Source organism: Natator depressus, chromosome 8 (genome assembly GCF_965152275.1).
Source record: "Natator depressus isolate rNatDep1 chromosome 8, rNatDep2.hap1, whole genome shotgun sequence".
Lineage (NCBI taxonomy): Eukaryota > Metazoa > Chordata > Testudines > Cheloniidae > Natator > Natator depressus.
The window spans coordinates 38329494-38345941 of NC_134241.1; the positions used below are offsets into that span (position 1 = coordinate 38329494).

A 16448-nucleotide genomic window follows, 5' to 3' on the forward strand; every position below is an offset into this window, starting at 1 on the left:
CCTGCGACTGATCATCAATATCACTGTGAAATGTACGTACTAACACTTGCATGAGGAATTATGAATACTCACTGATATTATGCTTTATAGTCTGTAACCAAACAGAAAACCGGGTTTTCCCCCAGACAAGAAAGCGGAGGTTACCGCCCTCTCTAGTGAATGTTTTTGAGCTGCTGCCTGTGTTAATCTCACTTATAATATCTGTATCCCATACTGTAAGGTAATATTTGAGCAGTTGAGTTGTGAACCCCTGTGACTGTGTAAATCCACCGGACAGTAGAGAGACATTAACTAGTGCGAAGGGCTGGTCTCCAACAGACAGTTAAAAAACAACATATGTGGCGGTTCAATGATGAGACAGAACACAGGTTTATCCAAGCAAGCAAGCTGGTTAGCTGAAAAGGGCTGCTCCCTGTCAGCTTTCCACCTTCCCTTTTATTATATTTCTCCCCCCTGCGCATTACCTACTTCCACCGCAAAAAGACACAACAAAGGAATACATGACTTTGATTAATATTCTTATTTTCCAGCCTCTATCTACTACAATCCTAATTCTCAGGCCTTGAGGCCAGGCCAAGGAAGCTTCCCACGATTACTGTCCTTTAATTAACTTCCCAGGGTTCATATCTGGTCCTCGTCCTTGGATGGAGCAATGTGTTGCTCCTACACAACGGTCAGGGTGTGCCCTGACTGTTTCCAGGTGGATGGACTAAACATGAACCCTTCATTCCCCCGATTTTTGTTTAATTATACTCGGCCATCTCATGGTAGCCGTCAATTTGCTTTTGCAAGCAATTTAACTCCCAGACTGACAAGGACATAACTCGGGGAGCTTGCCAGGGCGAATCTCTACAAAGCCTTAGCAAAGAGGGAATACATTGTACACAGCAGCAGCAAAAAATAAGCCCAATGATCACAAACACAGCATAACCGAAAAGTTGTCGCAGCCATCCTAGAGATGGCAGCCAACCTGTAAGCCAATTCCAAAAGCCCTCAAACCCCACATCTTGACGTATGTGTGCCGTAAGATTGGCCAATTCGGCCAGTCTAGATTCTATGGAACGACTATTATCAGTTAAATTAAAACAACACATATGCCGAAACGTGGAACAGCCTAGGTGATGTTTTAAGAGCAGAAAATCAATGGCTGCTCTGTTATCCAAGATTGCATCCCTTAATTCATGTTGCTCTGCATTAAGTAGGGCAATTGCCTTGGATGTTGTATTAATTGCCTTCGCTGCAAAGCACGCCAGGGTATTTAAGGTTCTGGCTGTATAAGTGGCAAGCCCGGGGACCCCAACAATGGAGGCCGCTAAAGCAGTATACTCAGCGCGACTAAAAAGCTCAACATCTGCAACACAATTATCTGAAAGGGGTACACTTCTTTTACTGTGCCTTTGGCTGGCAAAAGGCAATATAAGCGTCATTCTACTAAGACAGCAAAGGGTGCCATCACTTAAATTTGCAGGAATATAACTAAAGGTGCGTGAGCCACAGGTAAAAAACCACCCTGATGGTAGGATGATATGGCCATAATTGTATGAAACATTTACAGCGTGGGAACAATTTAAGAGGGGTTGAGGAATTTGCCGACAGCCCAAGGGCACCTTTGTACTAGTGCAGTTAACCACACGCGCACAGGTGACATTGTTGGCCCCGGCCGGGTACGGTGTGTGGAGGGATATAGCCGTGTGAGGCAAGGTATAGTTGGCCGGGCCCCAATTAGCCATGCCAGAGTACTGGGAAGAGAGATTCGCGTAAGCAGCGAGCATTGTCTCATTCCCTATTTCCTCAGGGTGATGACATACTGGTATAAGGCATGTACCTAACAATTCTCCGGCTGCTACAGAATCAGACAAACAAAAGTGGGTAACATTTGCTATTGAAGCCAATCTTTCCCATATGTTATATGTCATTCGGGCCCGTAACGGGGGAAGCGCTCCCGAGCCAACCCCTACAGGAAATAGCAGACACAAAAGGCATACAATCAGCACAGAATTAGCAGTGATTTGGGCGAGAATCGCCACAAACAAAGTCTCAGGAGTCTCTGGCTGTTGATTTGCTGCCAGTCTTCGTTGAGCCGCCGCGACCAATGCTTTTACTGCTCCCCATGTCACGGGCTGGCTTGGGACGCTACGCCTCTTCCGTTTCCGTCCCGCCGTTGTCGACCCGGGAGGCACCACGTTCTCCTCCAAGGTCAGCTGAAACTCCGGTATGGGGTTCGACAGCCCCTGGCGCCACGCCATGCTGTTTCAGTGCCGGTCGCACACACCGGGCTGGAACCCACAACGGTCCTGCAGGGAGAGACACAGCAGCATATCCCCGACCCCAAGTGATTAGAGGTACTGGGCCCAGCCACTGCGGATCGGGCAGCTGACGGTAAAAGACACGCGGTCTTTCCAGTACCTCAGATTTGTGAAAATGGCGATCCGCGGGGGTCTGCTGATCTGCGTTCAGCGTTAAATTATTTAAAGTAAACAAAAGGATATGCATTTGTTGTTGAATGTCTCCTAAGGTTCGGAGACGCAGCTCCCCTTGTTTTAATTGTTTATCAAGCAAGGTTTTGAGCGTGCGATTGGCACGTTCAACAATGGCTTGGCCCGTGGAATTATAAGGGATCCCGTGTTTAAGACGGACGTTCCATCGGGCGCAAAAAGTGGAGAGGGCTGTGGAGCAGTAAGCTGGGGCATTATCCGTTTTAATTTGGCTTGGGCGACCCATAACAGAAAAACAGGCTAGCAAATGGTGAATAACTTTAGCAGTGGCTTCCCCACGCTGTGGGGTTGCCCACAGAAATCCCGAATAAGTATCAACAGAAACATGTAAAAAGGAATAGGGGCGGAACTGTGGCACATGAGTAACATCCATTTGCCATAGCTGATTTGCTGCAGTACCTCTGGGGTTAACGGCATAAGAAAAAGTAGGAGCAGCAGCGGCACAGTGGGGGCAGGAACGAACAATGGAACGTGCATGATCAGCAGGAATGTGAAACTGCCGGGCCAAAACAGAGGCAGACTGATGGAAAAAGGCATGGCTTTCAATGGGGTCAGAAAAGAGGGAATTTACCTGACCACGTAACGCGCGATCAGCGCGTGCATTGCCCTCAGTGAGTGACCCAGGCAGAGGGGTATGACTGCGAATGTGAGCAACAAAATAAGGGAAATTATGAGTGGAAATAAGATATTGCAAAGACAAAAATAGGCGAAGGAGGTCCGCATCGACCTGAGGGGTAATGAGGGCAAGGGGTAAATGATCAATCACTTGATAAACATAATGGGTGTCCACAATTAAATTAAAGGGACAATCAGCGAAAAGTTGAAAGGCTAAAATAACAGCAGCCAGTTCTGAACGCTGTGCGGAACGCTGAGGCAGTGTAAAACGAGAACGCCAACGAGGGGGGTCACCTGATTGATAGGTGACGACACCTCGATGTGGAGAGCCATCAGTAAAAAGAGTAACAGCAGAAACAATGGGTTGAGAGCGGCTAAGACGATGAACAATTAGAGGCACCTTTTGGGTAATTACCAACCGAGGATCTTTTGGGGGATTATAAGAAATGTCTCCCACATAATCACAAAGAGCAACCTGCCAAGCCAAAGAGGTGTGGCACAAGGAATCAAATTCACTACGGGACAAGGGGAACACAATATCAACTAAATCAGTGCCAGTAAGTTGCACTGCACGGTGGCGGGCTTTACGAACAAGATCAGACAGGGCATCTAGATATGGGTAAATATTCCGAGGAGGAGTGGAGGAGAGGTACAGCCACTCTATGATAGAGACGGCTGTATTCGTACGGGGTACAAACAGAGCCGCAGTGGGCGTATGAGGGGTGGCAAGAAGAATCAGCCGTAGGGGACGGACCTCAGGGGGTCTGTCCACAAACTGCTGACTTAATGCTGCATTAATTTGTCGAATGCAGGCAATGTGCTCTTTAGTGATGGCAATAACTGCACCCGGTGCTCGGGCTCCACGTAGGAGCTCGAACAACGGCTGCAGCATTGAGGTGGGGAGACGAAAATAGGGCCGAATCCAATTTAAATGACCCAAAATCTGTTGTAATTTAACAAGGGTTAGGGGTTGAGGTAGAGTTAGTGCCGGACGAACCGGAGCAGCATAGGTTTGTAAAACCTTATGGCCGAGGTAGTGGTAGGGATAAGAGCGTTGGATTTTTTCTGGTGCCACCAACAGGCCATTTTGGCCGAGGATTTGAGACAAAGATTCAATCTGTTGTTCCGTGACCTGGGGACCACTAAGCAAAATGTCATCCATATAATGGTAGACCTTTAGCGTAGGGTACCGGGCACGAAAAGGGGTGAGGGCCCGATCCACAAAAAGCTGACACAAGGTTGGACTATTTTGCATTCCCTGGGGTAAGACCTTCCACTGATACCTTTGAGAGGGTTGCTGATTATTATATTGTGGCACCGTGAACGCGAATTTTTCGCGATCTTGTGGGCAAAGGGGGATGGTGAAAAAACAATCTTTTAAATCTAATACGCAGAGCTGATCGGTTTGAGGAATTAAATTTGGATTTGGTAATCCATATTGCAAGGGGCCCATAGGTTGGATGCATTTATTTATTTCCCTTAAGTCATGTAACAGCCGCCATGCACCAGATTTTTTCTTAATAACGAACACCGGGGTGTTCCAGGGACTAGTAGAGCTTTCCAAGCGCTGTGCCAGCAAATGCTGCTGCACAAGCGATTGAAGCGCTTTTAGCTTTTCTAGAGGGAGGGGCCACTGGTCAATCCAGACGGGCTCTAAGGATTGCCATACCAAGGGCAATGCGGAGGGCAATGTGGGTGAGGGAGGATTTTGAGCCATTAGATATTAATATCGAGGGTGGTGTCCAGCTTTGTAAGTAAATCACGGCCCCAAATATTGAGGTGGACAGGGAGCACAAAAGGGCGGATAGTAGCAAGGGTACGGCCTCCCGGTGTAGAGACTGTGACCCAAGACAAACTCTGTCGCCCGGGTTTACTACCCCCGATCCCCCACAACTCTTTAGAAGGAACCGTAGGCCAACTAACCGGCCACTCTGGATCACGAATCACCGTAACGTCAGCTCCAGTGTCCACCAGCCCTGTGAAAGGAACATCATTTAAGAGAAGTGTTAACTGAGGTTTCGAGGGGCGGACTGACATTGTCAGAGCAACAAGTGGAGAGGACGCGCTGTGAGACGGCGAGTGAGACAACGTTGATCCAAAGCCGCCTCCGCCCCGAGTTCGATCCTCGGCAGCTGGCACCTGATAGGGGACTAAAATCAATTGTGCAATTGATCGTCCACACGGGAGTGACTGTGGAAGATGAGTCCACACCTGAACCTTAATAATGCCGGTGTAATCGGCATCAATGACCCTGGGGATGACAAAAAAGCCCTGTTTCCCAGCATGAGAGCGAGGGAGAACGAGACCCACAAAGCCGGCAGGGAGAGGTCCCGTCACCTGGGTAGGTATGGCGCAGACCTCCCCTGGCAGCCGAAAATCAGTGTCCTCCTGCATGATCAAATCAAGCCCTGCACTTCCAGCAGTCGCCGCCCTCATAGAGTCTATGGATTTTAAGGCAGAGGAACGGTTGTCTGAGTGGGAAACACCCCCGTTTGGCCCTGGGTTCGGGGGGGACCCGCCGCGCGGTTTCCCGGCCCGCTACGACACTGATTAGCCCAGTGATAGCCCTTTTGACACTTGGGGCACTTTTTGGAGGGTCGGGCGGGTGCCTTTGATGAGCGGCACTCCCGCTGGAAGTGACCCTCCTTGCCACAGTGGTAACAACGCTTCCCCTCTTTCCCGGTTCTTTTTAGGGCGGCAGCCAGAACTCCAGCTTTATGTGCTTGGGTTCTGATGTTTTGGCACGCCCGTAGCATGTCTGAGAGCTCTAAAATGCCAGAGGCTTGCGCCGTCTGGAGAGCGCGGCGGCAATCCTCATTTGCATTTTCAACTGCCATTTTTAACAGGATCTCCTGAGCTGCCGCAGCGTTATCCACCTGTCGGAGGACAGCCTCCTGCAATCTGTTGGTAAAATCCAGAAAGGACTCTGATGCACCCTGACGGATACTAACAAAGCTTTTAGTAGGCTTGCCTGAATCCGGGACCTTCCGGAAAGCATGCTGGGCGCAGGTGGAAATAAGGGGGAAGAGGGCCTGAGGGAGTTGAGTTTGCATCTCAACGGTAGCAAACGGTCCCTCCCCTGCCAAGTGCTCAAAAATAATACCTTCCGCTCTATAAATCTGGGCCTGGCGTTCCGCCTCCTGCCGATACTCACTAATCCAAATAACATATTGACTGGGTGACAGCATCATGCGCAACAGCGCCTTCCAATCTTCAGGGATCAGGGAGTATCCACTACCTAGCCCTTCAATGAGACCACGCACAAACGTGCTAGTCAGACCGAACTCGCGAATTGCTTTCTTTACCTCTCTAATCACCGAGTAAGGCAAACTGACCCAGGTTCCAACCGGGTTGCCCTGGCCATCGTTCTGCCAGGTCACCGGACAAACCGAGACCAGCTCAGCCAGCTCCTCTGCTGTAAGATCTGAGCGAGCCTTCGCTGCGTGAACCATTTGTTGCACCAGCGAAAGCCTCTGAGCAGATGCAGACGACCCCCTGGGGGGCCCCGAAGCATGGGGTTCCAGGGGGGGATGGTAATCACAGACCGGCTCTGGCGGGGAAGGTAAGGGAGGCGGTGGTAATAAAGGCACTGGGGGCGAAGCAGGGAGAGGGATGGCTGCAGGAGCCGACGGCGGTGGCGAAATCGGCAGCCCCTCTGTTGGTGCGGGAGAGGGTTCTTCCGAAGCGACACACCGTGTTGCATCGGTAGGAGGGGGGGTGGCTGCAGGAGCCGACGGGCGTGGCGAGATCACCAGCCTCACGAGGGAGGGCCTGTCCGAGGCGACACGCTGTATCGCATCGCGGCAGAGGTGCCAGGCATGTAAAGCCTGCACGGGCGCCCGAGGCTCTTCATGCAATGTCTGGCCCAACCGCTCCCAGTCCGCTAGCTTAAGGGTTCCGGCTTCAGGGTACCACGGGCACTGGGCACTCACCTCCTGTAGCAGGAGAGTGAGTTCTCGAGCGGGGCAGTCATGCTGAGCCTTACGCAGCAGATACTGTAGCTCATTGCGGTGTTGCACTTGCAAAGCAGAGAGGGAGCTTCCCATACTTACCACAATGAAAAATACTCACCGGGATCCGCGAAGCGGATGAGTGACGCGTCTGAAACCCTTGCCGGGCGAGGTGAGTGCTGAGGGCCCCACGTTTGGGCGCCAGTTGTGGCGGTTCAATGATGAGACAGAACACAGGTTTATCCAAGCAAGCAAGCTGGTTAGCTGAAAAGGGCTGCTCCCTGTCAGCTTTCCACCTTCCCTTTTATTATATTTCTCCCCCCTGCGCATTACCTACTTCCACCGCAAAAAGACACAACAAAGGAATACATGACTTTGATTAATATTCTTATTTTCCAGCCTCTATCTACTACAATCCTAATTCTCAGGCCTTGAGGCCAGGCCAAGGAAGCTTCCCACGATTACTGTCCTTTAATTAACTTCCCAGGGTTCATATCTGGTCCTCGTCCTTGGATGGAGCAATGTGTTGCTCCTACACAACGGTCAGGGTGTGCCCTGACTGTTTCCAGGTGGATGGACTAAACATGAACCCTTCAAACATACATAAATAAATACAAATATCTTTTATTGGGCCAGCTTCGGTTATCTCTCTCACCAGCAGTAGTTGGTCCACTAAAATATATTACCTCACCCACCTTGTCTCTCCAGTATCTCAACGGTGTCATGTAAAGTATTGTGTGTAAACTGTGTAAACGCAATGGCCTTGAAAATCATTTTGTGATGTATGTCTGGGTTGAGTACAAAGAGCTATAGACGTGGGCTGGAAATATGTTCTTAAAATGTTCAAAAAAACCCAGCCTGCCCTAAACAAAGGAATGTGTATTTACTCTCTGACCAGCTTGCTCACTGGCAGAGGACAATGGGAGTACATTTACATATAAGGTAAGCAAAGCCGTCAAGCTGAACGAGCAGGGAAGAACCTTATTTAACAATCAGATGGGAAGACAGAATCTGCACCCCAGGAAGCCCTCCCAGTTCCTGAGGCAGAGACAATGGACTTTGAGTAACATAAGGGCAGCAAAAAGACCTTTAAATGATTCATCACTGACGGGGCATAGGGTACAGCTCCCTGAGAGCCTGGGAAAGTGGCTTCCTAATCTGGAGGGCTGGGGATGCTGGCAACTTGGTATAAAGAAGAAAACTGCAGAGGCAAAGATTGTAACTTGCTAACATTAAGCTGTAGTCTAGAAAGCCTGGTTTGTTTGGTTTATAACCAGACCTGTCTCTTTTTCTCTTGCTTAGGATCACTTAAAGCTCTGCTCTTTGATAATAAATTTATTCTTGTTTTATTTCAAAACCGTCTCAATGCTGGGGGTTAGAGTGAAGTGTGAGTCTTCAGCTCACCTGCCAGGTTGATGTGTGCCCTGTCTCTATGCAGGCAGTGAACCTACTCATTTCTGTAAGTGTCCAGAGAGAGGGACTGGACGCTGCAGGCTGATGTCTGTGGGGAACTTGGGAGCTGGGGTTCACTGCCTTGTGGCTTAGACTGACAGAGTGCTGCAGAGTTTGCTGGCAAACTGACAGACTGGCGTGGCTGGGAGCTGACAGCTTATCTGCAGCAAAGCTCTCTCTTGCAGAGGCTGAGAGTGGTAACACAAGGGGCTCACAGCTCTGGGTGTCCAGAACACAATGTCACACCCCTTCTATTGGAGACACTCCGTTTTGCTACTCTGACCAGACCCTCCTGTCCTTCCCACCAGCCCCTTCCCTGTCTAAGGGCTCCTCAAAGCCTGCAGAAGACGCGGCCCTGGCACTGTGTGTGGGTGGAGGATTGAGTGTGCACTGCCCAGCTGGACTTTGATAATTGGTTTCAAACTAACGTGTCTCCAGTACACAGTAGGGTGCTTCATGTGTCCTTTCCATGTAGGAGCTGCACTCTCCTGGCCTGGGGGGTGTTTTGTGTGTGGAGAAACGGCAGCTCTGCCTCGTGTTTCTGGGCTAACTAGACCCTCGAGCCCAGGCAGATGTGAGGAGTGGCTGTGCTCCATGTGCTATTGGACTGACCAGAAGTCTGAACTCCCAGCAGGTCTATACCTGTGGCCTGAGCATTCCCACTCAAGCTGAGCTGGGCCTGGCATGTTTCCATCCCATGCAGAGCTGAGACTCTGGATTCACCAGCCCCCAGCCGAGCTAAAGAGACGAGCACGGACCCTCCCCGCGTCCCTGGACACTCCGCGTCCAGCCCAGCCACGGAGACAAACACGGACCCTCCCCGCATCCCTGGACATTCTGCCCCCAGCCCAGCTACAGAGTCAAACACAGCCTCCCTGGGCAGACTGCCGAGACTATTACAGTATTTGTGCTTTGGTTATTATGCAAAAATGGCCTCAAGTTGGCACCTCCCCATTGTTTCCTTTGTGGAGCAGCTGGTATATTTTGTGAGGGCTTCTCTCATTGTTCGGCCATTTGCAGCCCAGTGCACAAAGACCTTCCCCTTCATCACCCCTTTCTTTGATCTTGTGCCACTCTTACCCAAACAGCGCCCGCCTGCTTTGTCAGTGCATCTCTCCCCTAGCCATGAGGCCCTGTGCATCCTGTGCAGTCCAGAGGACACTCTTCTAAAGCCTTCTCAGGCCATCTTTCATCTGACCCCTCACTTTGTGGTGCCTTTGCTGGGCATGGATGGGGTCATCAGCTGTGCTGAGTCCATAGGGGGATTCTACTGTCCTCTGGCTTGATCCCTGCTTCACTCATCTTGACTTCGCCCCATGGTCTCTGTCAGTGGCCAGGTTTGAGCACCACAGGGGGGTGTTCGTGTGTGGATGGGTGGGGCAGGAGATTGCAAGGGTTCAGAGGGCTAGGAAGGGTTGAAAAGGGCTGTTTGAACCCATGGAATCCCTTCTTTGACCCCAATGCCCTGCCCCTGCAATGTGCACCCAAAACCTGCACAGACCCCAGTGAAGGCCGTAATGGCCCAAGTAGGTTGAGGCTCCCCAGGGCACACCCCATGCAGGAGCCAGGCCGGATATTGTAAAATTCAACTTTGAAAAGACTCAAATGAAATTCTGGGCCAACTATTCAATTTCCCCCAATCTTCGCAATCAGGGAATGGGCCTGAAGTTGGGACAAACCTGCGAGGTTTATAAAGATCTTCCTGGCCCCCCGACGATTCACAGTGTTCAAAGCTGCCCCTTCGCAGCTGCTGCCGCCAATGTCTGGGTCATGTTTCCTCAGAGCATTGCCCTCGCATGGACGCCCCGTAACCAGTGATGAGCTGCCAAAATCTTAACAACCGGTTCCCTATAAAAAGCTCTGATTTAAGGGATGTGCACCACTATGTATTTTTTGTACCAACAGGGTTACCATACATCCGTATTTTCCCGGACGGCGATTTAAGAACCAAAAAGCCTGATCTGTCCAGGAAAATACGGATGTATGTTAACCCTGCCTAAAGTTCCTTTTTAAAAAGATGGGCCTGAACTAGACATGAGCTCCGTTTCACATGTGTGGGTCCCCGCCACTCCCTGGGGGTGTGCTAGGGTGACCAGATGTCCCGATTTTAAAGGGACAGTCCCGATTTTGGGGTCTTTTTCTTATATAGGCTCCTATTAACCCCCACCCCCTGTCCTGATTTTTCACACTTGCTGTCTGGTCACCCTAGGGTGTGCACATGTGTGGGTCCCAGCTGCTCCATGCCCCCCTCATTGAAGCAGGTGTGCAGGGTTACTGCCCTGGGAACTGCAGGGCACCAGTGGACGTGGGGCTAGCTGCAGACAGAGGCGTGTGCAGGGCTAGCTGGAAGCAGGGGGTGTGGGGCTGGCTGCGGGCAGGGCAGGAAGTGTGGGGCTCGCTGGAGACAGGGCAGGAGCTGACTGGAGATAGGGGCTGGCTGGAGGCAGGGCAGGGGGGTGCAGGGCTGGCTGGAGACAGGAGGTGGCTGGAGGCAGGACAGGGGGTGCAGCAGGGGCTGGTGCGGGCAGGGCAGGGGGTGCGCCAGGGGCTGGTGCGGCCAGGGGGTGCAGAGGTGGCTGGAGACAGGGGCTGGTGCGGGTAGGGGATGCGGGTGCGGCTGGAGACGGGGGCTGGCTGCAGGCAGGGGGTGCAGGGGTGGCTGGAGGCAGGGCAGGGGGTGCGGGGGTGGTTGGAGGCAGGGGCTGGTGCGGGCAGGGGGTATGGGGGCGGCTGGAGACGGGGGCTGGCTGCAGACAGAGGGTGCAGGGGGTGGCTGGAGGCAGGGGTTGGCAGGGCAGGGGGTGCAGACAGGGGGCTGTAGACGGGGGCTGGCTGTGGGCAGGGAGGTGGGTACTCACGGGGAGAGCGGCTCGGAGCAGCCCGAGCAGCAGGACGCAGCCCAGGCCCAGCAGAGCAGCTGGGGACCCACCAGGCAGCAGTGGGAGCCCCAGGGCCAGGGGTCGGGGGAACAGCTGCAGCAACAGGGCTCGTGCACCCGGCCAGGCGGCAGCCCACATGGATTCCGCAGCGCATCGCCCCCGGGGGCCGGAGGAGGAATTACATCACTTCGCAGCCGGAGCCCATCAAAGCCTCAGCGCCCCCTGCAGGGAAGCGGGTTAACAACCGGTTCTAAAACTGCCTCAAAATTTAACAACCAGTTCGCGCAAACCAGTGCAAACCGGCTCCAGCTCACCACCCCCGCAACCCTGACCTCTGGCTGCAGCACCTTGTCCCTTGGAAACTTTCAGTGCATCTCTGCACAAGAAGAAGCAGGAGCCGCACACGCTCTGTCACACGCTCTTGCAATCTAGCATTTGACCACTGGGTGCCTCCCAAACTCCACCAAGAAAAAATCCTGATTCAGCTCCTCAACGGGTGCAGAAATGGGTTGCTACCCTGGAGCCTGGGAGGAGTGCCGCTGATTTATACCCTATGGCCTGGCCCTGGAACATTGATCCTACTCAGTGCCGGTCCAATCCCTTCAGGAGCTGGGTTCACAGACCCCATAAAGTGAGACAATCCCAGTACACTGCGGTCTGCAGGGCCCTTCTCCCACGCTTCTGCTGCTGTGTCTATACTGATTATATATGGTCTGTTTGTACAGCACCTGGCACAGCATGGCCCTGATTCCAGTGTGAGCATCTAGGTGCTACCACAATAATGATACAGTGCTTTTCATCGGGAGATCTCAAAGGAAGTCAGTATCACTATCCCTAGTCATCAATGGGGAAACTGAGGCAGACTGGCCTACGGTCACAGAACAGGCCTGCACCAGAGCTGGGAGTAGAACCAGTGGTGAGCTGGAGCCAGTTCGCACCGGTTCACGCCAACCGGTTGTTAAATTTTGAAGCAGTTTTAGAACCGGTTGTTAACCCGATTCCCTGCAGGGGGTGCTGAGGCTTTGATGGGCTCCGGCTGGGAAGTGATGTAATTCCTCCTCCGGCCGCTGGGGGCGCTGTGCTGCGGGAGCCATGTGGGCTGCTGCCTGGCCCGGGGCACGAGCCCTGTTGCTGCTGCTGCTCCCCCGACCCCTGGCCCTGGGGCTCCCACTGCTGCCTGGTGGGTCCCCGGCTGCTCTGCTGGGCCTGGGCTGCGTCCTGCTGCTCTCCCCGTGAGTACCCACCACCCTGCCCGCAGCCAGCTGCTGCCTCCAGCCACCCCCGAACCCCCTTCCAGCAGCCAGCCCCCGTCTCCAGCCGCCCCCTGCCCTGCCTCCAGCCACCCCTGTACCCCCTGCCTGCAGCCAGACTGTCTCCAGCCAACCCCTACACCACCTGCCCGCATCAGCCCCTGCCGCACCCCCTGCCCGCACCAGCCCATCTCCAGCCACCCCTGCACCCCCTGCCCGCACCAGCCCCTGGCGCACCCCCTGCCCTGCCTGCAGCCAGCCCCTGCCCTGTCTCCAGCCAACCCCGCACCCCCTTGCCTCCAGCCAACCCCGCACCCTCCTGTCTCCAGCAAGCTCCACACCCCCTGCCCTGCCCGCAGCCAGCCCCACACCCCCTGCTTCCAGCTAGCCCTGCCCCACGTCCCTGTCTGCAGCTGGCCCCACGTCCACTGGTGCCCTGCAGTTCCCAGGGCAGTAACCCTGCACACCTGCTTCAATGAGGGGGGCATGGAGCAGCTGGGACCCACACATGTGCACACCCTAGAGTGACCAGACAGCAAGTGTGAAAAATCAGGACAGGGGTGGGGGGGTAATAGGAGCCTATATAAGAAAAAGACCCCAAAATCGGGACTGTCCCTATAAAATCGGGACATCTGGTCACCCTAGCACACCCCCAGGGAGTGGCGGGGACCCACACATGTGAAACGGAGCTCATTTCTAGTTCAGACCCATCTTTTTAAAAAGGAACCTTAGGCAGGGTTAACATACATCCGTATTTTCCCGGACAGGTCAGGCTTTTTGGTTCTTAAATCGCCGTCCAGGGAAAATACAGACGTATGGTAACCCTGTTGGTACAAAAAATACATACTGGGGCACATCCCTTAAATCAGAACTTTTTATAGGGAACCGGTTGTTAAGATTTTGGCAGTTCATCACTGAATAGAACCAGAGTCCCCTTAGTCCCAGGCCAGCACACCATGCACTAGGCAACACTTCCCCCTAGCAGTAAGTGACTGTACCTGCACGACACCCCTGTGAGGTAGGGCAGGTGTTATTTAGGGTCCAGTGCTGGGAGAATTTCTGCAACAAGAGCCCCGTACTCTGCTGCAGTGTTAATTCCCTCAGGCATGCAGCTGGAGGTTGGAAGTTCTCACAGTGTAGGTGTCACAGGCTCATTCTCTCTTGGCTCCGTACAGCCCCTGGGAGTAACCGTCCTTCAGTGTGACAACCTTCCATGAAGGTTGCATTCTCTTGCCAGGATTAGGCCCTCTGGCCTCACTACCCCCTGGGACCGTACCTCTGAGCTTTCTGCACACCTGTCTCTTGCCGTGTGCCCCCTCAGGGAGTCCACTCGCTTTGGACCCCCAGGGCCTCCACACCCAGAAGGAACAATGCCATCCCGGTTGCTAGCCTGTGCCGGTGTAAAACAGGGTTTACTGAATGTCTGAACCTAGCACAGGCGCTTCTCAGGGCCCTCAGGCCTAGCAACCCTCAGCACAGTACATCTAGGTCTCTCCTGCATCCAGGTGGGTTCTGGCTGCTCTCTCTCTCCAGTCCAGAAGCCCCCTTTTTCCTGCCAATCATCCTATAGCACCTCCGCCAACAGTTCCTCCCCTTTCCTTTATCTTCTGTCCCAGGTAAACATGTTTTTTCCCCCTCTGGCTGGAACTGGCTGGTCAGGTCACCAAGGTCCTCTCTCCTCAGCCCTTTGTCCTCCCACTGGCCAGAACCAGCTGGTTCCTGAGCTGGGCTGGGCCTCTCGGTCACGAGGTTACCAGTCACTAGGGTACCCCATCTCTAGGCCATTTCCAGGCTGCTAGGTGAGGTCACACCTGGTCTAATGCAACAAGTCCTCTCCCACCACCTTGTTAAACATGCAGCACACAGGGAAACTGAGGCATGTATACAGTATTCATGTAAAACACTACAAAAATCCTCAGTGAGGAGTGTGTCACCACTGTGCTCCTGGAGTGGCCCAGCTCCATGGTCTCTGCTATGACAATGCTGTCTGGACAGCCTGGCTCTCCTCCCCCAACACAGTGCATGCCATGGAAGGGGGAGTGTGCAGTCACCTATCCTCCAAGCGGCCCAGCTACCCAGGCTGCACCTTCAGCTCCTTCCACTCCCTGGCTGCTCCCTGGACTCCAGCCCTGGCTCCCTGCCCCCTCCAGGTTCTACAGTGCAGTGCAGGGAGCATGCTATCATCAGCTAAGCTGGTTTGGGGGCCTCACTCCTGGTTTCTGACACCTGGGCTTAGTGGTGCTGCGGGTGACGACTCAGAGCAGGAATCTGGAGCACAGGCAGCCACTGGCTCCACACAGAGGAAAAGGGTAGCAGAGGGAACATCCCCCACCCCACCCCCCCATGGGGTCACTCTCTCCAGCACCACCCTCTTGGGAACAGGGGGTCACAGATCCGGATGGGCCCCCTGCTGCTGGACTGCTGTGAAAGGACCCAGCCATTAGCTCCACAGGTATTGTAAGTCTCCAGGGCCTGGATAGAGCTCCAGCAGTGCCCCTCACTCAGGGTCCCCAGGCACACTCTCGGGGTGCAGACCTGCTGCCTAGCACTGCCCCCTGAGAGTTGGAACAGCTGCCTGGCCCTTGGGCTCAGTGCTGACCCTTCAGACTCCCTGGTGTGAGCCCCCTGGATTTGGGGTAACTCTCTCCGTGTTCATTGTGAAGCATTTAACACAGGGAGAGACACTTTCCCAGAAGCCTAACACATGCTTGCTCTTTGCACTTATCAGATAAAGCACAAGAGAGCCTCCTGCAGGCCTCTGTGTGTTGGGTGGCTTCTCCCTCTGAAGCCTGGCCCGCTCTCCTGTCCAGCCACCTTTCCTGTTCTGGTGTGTCCTTACTGAGATCACCCAGCTCTCCAACTTTCTGCTGCTCCAACCCCCAGCCCAACCCCATACACTCCCTTGACTCCAGTTGCTCTTTAGCATAACTGCCCTGGTGAAAGCACAGGACTTCCCCATTGTCCTCAGGGGGGAAACGGGTAGGTAGGGACAGTGGATACAGAGAGGTAGCCATGATGCAGCAGTTTTCATAGTCACAACTCATAGTAACTTTATAGTAGCTACCAGATTCCCAGATCATCACACAGGGGCTAAGGCACATGAGAGACCCGAGGCCTCTGGAGGGGATCCCATGGCCCCATCACAGCTCTGCTGGGGTGGTTTGGGGACCCTGCATGCAGAGGCCTCTGCTGGCAGTGAGGAACTTGTGCACAAAGTTCCCTGCTCAGGGAGTGGAGGTCGGAGCCTTCCCAGAATGGACCCTGGCCTGTCTGAACCAGGGAGCAGCAGACCCCCAGCCTGCCCCCACAAGAGGAGCAGAGACAGCCTCCTACCAGCCCAGCTAGGTTGCCAACTTTCTACTCACATAAAACCGAACACCCTTGCCCTGCCCTGCCCTGCCCCTCCTCCAAGGTCCTAACCACTGCTCACTCCATTCCCCCCTCCCTGTCGCTCGCTCTCCCACCCTCACTCACTTGTTCATTTTCACCTGGCTGGATTAGGGAGTTGGGGTGCAGGAGGGGGTGAAGGCTCCAGCTGGAGGTGCAGGATCTGGGGTGGGGGCAGGGGGTTTTGGGCTGGGGAGTAGAGCCGAGGGGTTTGGAGTATGGGAGGGGGCCCCAGTCTGAGGCAGGAGGTTGGGGTGTGGGAGGGGGTATGGGCTCTGGACTGGGGATGCGGGTTCTGAAGTGTGGCCAGAAATGAGGGGTTTAGGGTGCGGGAGGAGGCTCTGGCTGGGGCAGGGGGTTGGAGTTCGGGAGTTGTGAGCGCTCCGGCTGAAGGTGCAGACTCTGGGGTAGGGGTTTGGG

General features: G+C 53.9%; 1 long non-coding RNA gene across 2 annotated transcripts; it reads right to left on the reverse strand.

Annotated features, from left to right (window-relative positions):
- Nucleotides 1–427: 427 nt before the first annotated feature.
- LOC141992128 (uncharacterized) lies at nt 428–7766 on the reverse strand. Of its 2 annotated transcripts, XR_012640529.1 has the most exons (4): nt 7182–7766; nt 5034–5086; nt 3067–3133; nt 428–2294 (listed from the first exon to the last, which is right to left on the reverse strand). It is a non-coding gene; the product is annotated as an uncharacterized LOC141992128 (long non-coding RNA). The 2 variants fall into 2 exon arrangements; XR_012640530.1 differs by lacking the exon at nt 3067–3133 and having other exon boundaries at nt 7182–7755.
- Between the last annotated feature and the right edge of the window lie 8682 nt (nt 7767–16448).